The sequence below is a fragment of the Saccoglossus kowalevskii genome, chromosome 20, assembly GCF_978046115.1.
Source record: "Saccoglossus kowalevskii chromosome 20, keSacKowa6.1, whole genome shotgun sequence".
NCBI lineage: Eukaryota > Metazoa > Hemichordata > Enteropneusta > Harrimaniidae > Saccoglossus > Saccoglossus kowalevskii.
The window spans coordinates 2754027-2762468 of record NC_140660.1 but is presented as its reverse complement, the minus strand read 5'-3'; the positions used below and the strand labels follow the sequence as shown (position 1 = coordinate 2762468).

Sequence of the window (8442 nt, the reverse complement as noted above, 5' to 3'; positions counted from 1 at the left end):
AACATATATATGACCACAGTCCCTCTATCACTGGTCTCGAAACGGCCGCTGTCCTATTGTCCTATTGCGCGTAGCGGGTAAATAAACCATTGACACCTATACGTAATCCGCAGTTGACGCAACTTGTCAGGGGTCATCTTCAAGTTGACCCGCATATCATTACCATTAATGATTTACCCGACATGCTTTGCGAAAAAAAATTGTGCGGTTGCGCAGAAGTTTTCAGAACCAGAATCAAAACATTGGAAGTCGATTTTTGAGCAGCATGTCGTGGAAGTACGGAAATGATTTTGTTGGCTTCGAGGACGAAGATATCGAATGGGATTTTGTGATGGGACAGGAAGACTTTTTCCCCTCTAATGCTGCCGATGTTCCAGACGATATGAAAGTACATGTACGCGAATCTGCTAAACGGAGAAATTTCGTCTGCCCGACTTGCGACAAGCAGTACAAAAGTTTAAGTGGCTTCAAGGGGCACATGAAAAATGTTCATGATACAAACGTCAAAGGTATGTCCGTTACTATTGCTGTATGATCGAGGGGAATTAGTAAATGTTTGGTCTAAATGTTGTTCGAATTTTTTTTCATATTTTTAGCACAGTTGCATCAGGCAGCTGGTTGCATCTCCAACGATTATTAGTTGTCTGAGATTGCATGTACTTCCGTTTCACGGCGCTCCTGTGACAATATCTTGGGCAAGGAGGAGGCAATAAATTTGAGTACAATAATTATACGAAAAAGAGCCTATTGCTTTTTATTTGGGTCGGCAGACTCGCCGTGTATGAATCAAACTGGGCAGACACGATAACATGAAGTCGACATCACTACCAAATTGTCGCCTCTTGTGAAAGTGTGAATGAGTATTGTTGACCGAAAATCCTCACGATGTCTTGACGAATATGAAAATATGAATGATTTATTATGAATATATTTATTTATAAGTTTTAGTTTCTATCTATGGTAATCTGTATACTTCATGGTTATATTACATTGTTTTCAGTTCCTGAACACTAGCAAACTGGCAATATTCAATCTGTGAAAAGAAGGTCCAGTGAAGAACACAGCAGATCAGGTAGACATTTTTTTTATTACAGGTTTAATCTCCATAGAGCCACGTTATAATTTTTTTTAAGATAGGCTCGAAGAATTTTTTTGTGGGCCTGATTATTTTTTTAGATAAGCTTAATAAATATTTTTTTCAACTCAAATGTACTGAATATGAATTATTACTAGCCATCTAGTATCCATGAAGGAAGAGCATTGTAATATCCTAAAATAAAAATATAGTAATTTAAAAAATGCAATTACCATGTGCAATAATTAAGTTTTTCCGTTTCAGGTTTTACCAGACCCAGCAGTGTATAACAAATTGTTGTTGCAAAGGCCTTACACCACAAGATGGTTTGGCATGCTTTTTTTAATATGTGGGTAGACAGAAAAACCACAGATGACATAATTAATGTATTTATGGATTTTCGGCCCAGTGACACAGATATAGATGAACTGTTCAGAACATGCATTTTTAACTTTGCAGTGTTGGCAAGAACCCGAAGGGACACCATGGACTACCAGTCTGAAACAGTTGAAGCAGCAAGCACAAGTGAACTAAGTATTGAGGAAGAGCAGGCACTCAGATATTTTGCTGATTACATTCCCTACAACTTAAAGAAAATGGCAATGAAAGCACAAAAGCAAAATTAATTAAAATTTGTATTTATTTATAACTTATTTACATCTAACAATAAATACAAAAAACAGCAATATATTAGTATATCTTGTTTTTTTTACTATTTTACATTGTTTTCAAAAACAGAAATACTAACACTTCTGTTTGGGAAGAGAAGAGGAGGAGTATCATCTACTATATGCTGTAAGGGCCTTCTCTTGTGTCTCCCTGTATTGCCTGTGATGCACTGCATGTGATAAGATTTTTGAAGTCTGATGACATTCTCTTGATACCCAAAAGCCATAACTGTTGAGTGGTTATTTGCTCCTCCTCCTCTGTGCCGATGCTTACTGAAGTGGGCTTGTAGTGGGTCTTGACGGAACCTCTCACTCAATATAAAATCCACTCCATGGTTTAGTAGGTATTTAGATACTTCTACAAAAGAATGCACTGGGAAAAACAAAACAAAAATAACTCGTAAGATAAATTTTAAATTACTAGCATATTACCAATTTCTGGAAAACTTTACAGTGAATAACAATTTCACATAAAATAAAAATAAGTGCGACTCAACTCACCAGCCGTTTGTTTACTAAGACACATAGCATTTCCAGCACTTTGAGAATATAATAACTTCCACATTTAATTCTTACCTGTTGCATTGTAGCATCATTAGCAATGGTAACATGCGATTGTGAAAAGTCATCACATTCACTGGACTTTTTTTTTCAAATTGCTTGTAGTAACTCTTGGGCCTCCGAAAACTGTTCTTCTTACGAGGCATGGTTGTTAAGAGCTTGTATGGCTTCAACAGCTGCACGTTCTCGTCTGACAATATAAAAATAAAATAAAAATGTAAATAAAGATATTTCACCGAATATAACGAAACAGCAGATACCCAAATATACCTTAACCCCACAACTCATTTGTTAATCTTCATAACAACCAGTATTGGGTATTATTATCTACACCGGATTTGTATTATTCTCAAAAAAGGAACCGAAACGAGAAACTTTCGTTGATGTATTTACGCACAGTTCGGTATCTAAAATGGCGTCGAGTTGAACCACGAGTTTCGAAAAACACACACAGAAAATCTATTTTTCGGGACACAAAAAAAATGTTGGCAGCACAGAACATCTTTTACCGTGAATGGCACCCTCCAACAGCACATAAAATAGTGAATTTAGTGATCATAACGTAAGAATATCTGATTTAAAAAACACGACCCATTATCGCAACAATCGACTATTCTCAGGATGTTTGGTCGTATGTGAATAACCAAGATCACACAGTTTTCAAGAATTCGACAAAAAATAATACGATATAAACACTCCCACTCGAAGCAAATACACTTCCACCCGCCAAAACGATGCGAGTTGAAGATTTTGCTAGCTTATCAAGCAAGAAAAGGGAACCGAAAAACTACCGACATGTTTTGAGCGATGAACTTTTTGACAAAATGGAGGTCAGAAAATCGAGGTCAAATTTTCAAGATCGAAAAAACTACGAAATATTCGAAATGAAAGAATGGATAATAACTCACCTGTTAACTAATGGTATTTCGCTTCGGTAATAACAAAAAGTTGTTAAATATATGAAATTTTACAGCTAAGAGCAAGGAATAAAATACGGAGCCCTCGATCATAGTTGTCCAAAATGGAAAGCGACGCCATACTGTCACGTGACTATGCGACGCCAACAACCGCTACACGCACTCACTGGATGTTTATTGCTAATCCCCCCTAAGACAATAGGCGTTTCGAGACCGGTGATAGAGGGACTGTGATATGACATATAGAAATGAATAGGGTCCATTTTCCAGTCAGATACTGCGTATGTACACGTCGCAAAACGTATAGATGGCCTATAGAAATGAATACAGTTAATTTGCCAGCCAGTCATTGCGCATGAACACGTTGCAAAACATTTAGATGGCTTATAGAAATGAATAGGGTCCATTTGCCAGCCAGTCACTGCGTATGTAAACGTCGCAAAACATATAGATGGCATATAGAAATGAATAGCGTCTATTTTCCAGCCAGTCACTGCGTATGCCAGCCAGTCACTGCGTATGTACACGGCGCAAAACGTATAGATGGCCTACAGAAATGAATACAGTTAATTTGCCAGCCAGTCATTGCGCATGAACATGTCGCAAAATATATAGATGGCCTATAGAAGTGAATAGGGTCCATTTGCCAGCCAGTCATTGCGTATGTAAACGACGCAAAACATATAGATGACATATAGAAATGAATAGGGTCCATTTGCCAGCCAGTTACTGCGTATGTACACGCACTCAAAAAGTATAGATGGCCTATAGAAATGAAAACAGTTAATTTGCCAGCCAGTCACTGCGTATATACACGTCGCAAAACATATAGATGACCTGTAGAAATGAATAGGGTCCATTTGCCAGCCAGTCATTGCGTATGTACACGTCACAAAACATATAGATGGCATATAGAAATAAATAGGGTCCATTTGCCAGCCAGTCAGGGCGTATGTACAAGCACACAACACAAATAGATGGCCTATAGAAATGAATAGGGTCCAATTGCCTGCCAGTTACTGTGGATGTACACGTCGCAAAACATATAGATGGCCTACAGAAATGAATAGGGTCCATTTGCCAGCCAGTCACTGCGTATGTACATGCACACAAAACGTATAGATGGCCTATAGAAATGAATAGTGTCCATTTGCCAGCCAGTCACGGCGTATGTACACGTCGCAAAACGTATAGATGGCCTATAGAAATGAATACAGTTAATTTGCCAGCCAGTCATTGCGCATGAACACGTTGCAAAACATTTAGATGGCCTATAGAAATGAATAGGGTCCATTTGCCAGCCAGTCACTGCGTATGCCAGCCAGTCACTGCGTATGTACACGTCGCAAAACGTATAGATGGCCTATAGAAATGAATACAGTTAATTTGCGAGCCAGTCATTGCGCATGAACACGTTGCAAAACATTTAGATGGCTTATAGAAATGAATAGGGTCAATTTGCCAGCCAGTCACTGCGTATGTAAACGTCGCAAAACATATAGATGGCATATAGAAATGAATAGCGTCTATTTGCCAGCCAGTCACTGCGTATGCCAGCCAGTCACTGCGTATGTACACGGCGCAAAACGTATAGATGGCCTACAGAAATGAATAGGGTCCATTTGCCAGCTAGTCACTGCGTATGTACACGTCGCAAAACATATAGATGACATATAGAAATGAATAGGGACTATTTGCCAGCCAGTCACTGCGTATGTACACGACGCAAAACATATAGATGGCATATAGAAATGAATAGCGTCTATTTGCCAGCCAGTCACTGCGTATGTACACGGCGCAAAACGTATAGATGGCCTACAGAAATGAATAGGGTCCATTTGCCAGCCAGTCACTGCGTATGTACACGGCGCAAAACGTATAGATGGCATATAGAAATAAATAGGGTCCATTTGCCAGCCAGTCACTGCGTATGCCAGCCAGTCACTGCGTTTGTACACGGCGCAAAACGTATAGATGGCCTATAGAAATGAGTAGGGTCCATTTGCCAGCCAGTCACTGCGTATGTACACGTCGCAAAACATATAGATGGCCTATAGAAATGAATAGGGTCCATTTGCCAGCCAGTCACTGCGTATGTACATGCACACAAAACGTATAGATGACCTGTAGAAATGAATACGGTCTATTTGCCAGCCAGTCACTGTGTATGTACATGCACACAAAACGTATAGATGGCCTATAGAAATGAATAGGGTTCAATTGCCAGCCAGTCACTGCGTATGTAAACGACGCAAAACATTTAGATGGCTTATAGAAATGAATAGGGTCCATTTGCCAGCCAGTCACTGCGTTGTAAACGTCGCAAAACATATAGATGGCATATAGAAATGAAAAGCGTCTATTTTCCAGCCAGTCACTGCGTATGCCAGCCAGTCACTGCGTATGTACACGGCGCAAAACGTATAGATGGCCTACAGAAATGAATACAGTTAATTTGCCAGCCAGTCATTGCGCATGAACATGTCGCAAAATATATAGATGGATTATAGAAGTGAATAGGGTCCATTTGCCAGCCAGTCATTGCGTATGTAAACGACGCAAAACATATAGATGACATATAGAAATGAATAGGGTCCAATTGCCAGCCAGTCAGGGCGTATGTACAAGCACACAAAACAAATAGATGGCCTATAGAAATGAATAAGGTCCAATTGCCAGCCAGTTACTGTGGATGTACACGTCGCAAAACATATAGATGGCCTACAGAAATGAATAGGGTCCATTTGCCAGTCAGTCACTGCGTATGTACATGCACACAAAACGTATAGATGGCCTATAGAAATGAATAGTGTCCATTTGCCAGCCAGTCACGGCGTATGTACACGTCGCAAAACGTATAGATGGCCTATAGAAATGAATACAGTTAATTTGCCAGCCAGTCATTGCGCATGAACACGTTGCAAAAACATTTAGATGGCCTATAGAAATGAATAGGGTCCATTTGCCAGCCAGTCACTGCGTATGTACACGTCGCAAAACGTATAGATGGCCTATAGAAATGAATACAGTTAATTTGCCAGCCAGTCATTGCGCATGAACACGTTGCAAAACATTTAGATGGCTTATAGAAATGAATAGGGTCAATTTGTATGCCAGTCACTGCGTATGTAAACGTCGCAAAACATATAGATGGCATATAGAAATGAATAGCGTCTATTTGCCAGCCAGTCACTGCGTATGCCAGCCAGTCACTGCGTATGTGCACGGCACAAAACGTATAGATGGCCTACAGAAATGAATAGGGTCCATTTGCCAGCCAGTCACTGCGTATGTACACGACGCAAAACATATAGATGGCATATAGAAATGAATAGCGTCTATTTGCCAGCCAGTCACTGAGTATGTACACGGCGCAAAACGTATAGATGGCATATAGAAATAAATAGGGTCCATTTGCCAGCCAGTCACTGCGTATGCCAGCCAGTCACTGCGTATGTACACGGCGCAAAACGTATAGATGGCCTATAGAAATGAGTAGGGTCCATTTGCCAGCCAGTCACTGCGTATGTACACGTCGCAAAACACATAGATGGCCTATAGAAATGAATAGGGTCCATTTACCAGCCAGTCACTGCGTATGTACATGCACACAAAACGTATAGATGGCCTATAGAAATGAATACGGTCTATTTGCCAGCCAGTCACTGCGTATGTACATGCACACAAAACGTATAGATGACCTGAAGAAATGAATAGGGTCCATTTGCCAGCCAGTCACTGCGTATGTAAATGACGCAAAACGTATAGATGGCCTATAGAAATGAATAGGGTCCATTTGCCAGCCAGTCACTGCGTATGTACACGTCGCAAAACATATAGATGGTCTACATAAATGAATAGGGTCCATTTGCCAGCCAGTCACTGCGTATGTACATGCACACAAAACATATAGATGACATATAGAAATGAATAGGGTCCATTTGCCAGCCAGTCACTGCGTATGTACATGCACACAAAACGTATAGATGGCCTATATAAATGAATAGGGTCCATTTGCCAGCCAGTCACTGCGTATGTAAACGACGCAAAACATATAGATGACATATAGAAATGAATAGGGTCCATTTGCCAGCCAGTCAGGGCGTATGTACAAGCACACAAAACAAATAGATGGCCTATAGAAATGAATAGGGTCCAATTGCCAGCCAGTTACTGTGGATGTACACGTCGCAAAACATATAGATGGCCTACAGAAATGAATAGGGTCTATTTGCCAGCCAGTCACTGCGTATGTACATGCACACAAAACGTATAGATGGCCTATAGAAATGAATAGTGTCCATTTGCCAGCCAGTCACGGCGTATGTACACGTCGCAAAACGTATAGATGGCCTATAGAAATGAATACAGTTAATTTGCCAGCCAGTCATTGCGCATGAACACGTTGCAAATCATTTAGATGGCCTATAGAAATGAATAGGGTCCATTTGCCAGCCAGTCACTGCGTATGCCAGCCAGTCACTGCGTATGTACACGTCGCAAAACGTATAGATGGCCTATAGAAATGAATACAGTTAATTTGCCAGCCAGTCATTGCGCATGAACACGTTGCAAAACATTTAGATGGCTTATAGAAATGAATAGGGTCAATTTGCCAGCCAGTCACTGCGTATGTACACGGCGCAAAACGTATAGATGGCCTACAGAAATGAATACAGTTAATTTGCCAGCCAGTCATTGCGCATGAACATGTCGCAAAATATATAGATGGATTATAGAAGTGAATAGGGTCCATTTGCCAGCCAGTAATTGCGTATGTAAACGACGCAAAACATATAGATGACATATAGAAATGAATAGGGTACATTTGCCAGCCAGTCAGGGCGTATGTACAAGCACACAAAACAAATAGATGGCCTATAGAAATGAATAGGGTCCAATTGCCAGCCAGTTACTGTGGATGTACACGTCGCAAAACATATAGATGGCCTACAGAAATGAATAGGGTCCATTTGCCAGTCAGTCACTGCGTATGTACATGCACACAAAACGTATAGATGGCCTATAGAAATGAATAGTGTCCATTTGCCAGCCAATCACGGCGTATGTACACGTCGCAAAACGTATAGATGGCCTATAGAAATGAATACAGTTAATTTGCCAGCCAGTCATTGCGCATGAACACGTTGCAAAACATTTAGATGGCCTATAGAAATGAATAGGGTCCATTTGCCAGCCAGTCACTGCGTATGTACACGTC

The 8442-nt window shown here is 40.4% G+C and overlaps 2 long non-coding RNA genes across 2 annotated transcripts; one reads left to right on the top strand and one right to left on the bottom strand.

Annotated features, from left to right (window-relative positions):
* Positions 1 to 422: 422 nt before the first annotated feature.
* Positions 423 to 1761, top strand: LOC146729890 (uncharacterized). Its single transcript, XR_014927851.1, has 3 exons — positions 423 to 509; positions 1001 to 1072; positions 1535 to 1761. It is a non-coding gene; the product is annotated as an uncharacterized LOC146729890 (long non-coding RNA).
* LOC146729889 (uncharacterized) lies at positions 1698 to 3343 on the bottom strand. The gene is made up of 3 exons (XR_014927852.1): positions 3213 to 3343; positions 2320 to 2494; positions 1698 to 2116 (listed from the first exon to the last, which is right to left on the bottom strand). It is a non-coding gene; the product is annotated as an uncharacterized LOC146729889 (long non-coding RNA).
* Between the last annotated feature and the right edge of the window lie 5099 nt (positions 3344 to 8442).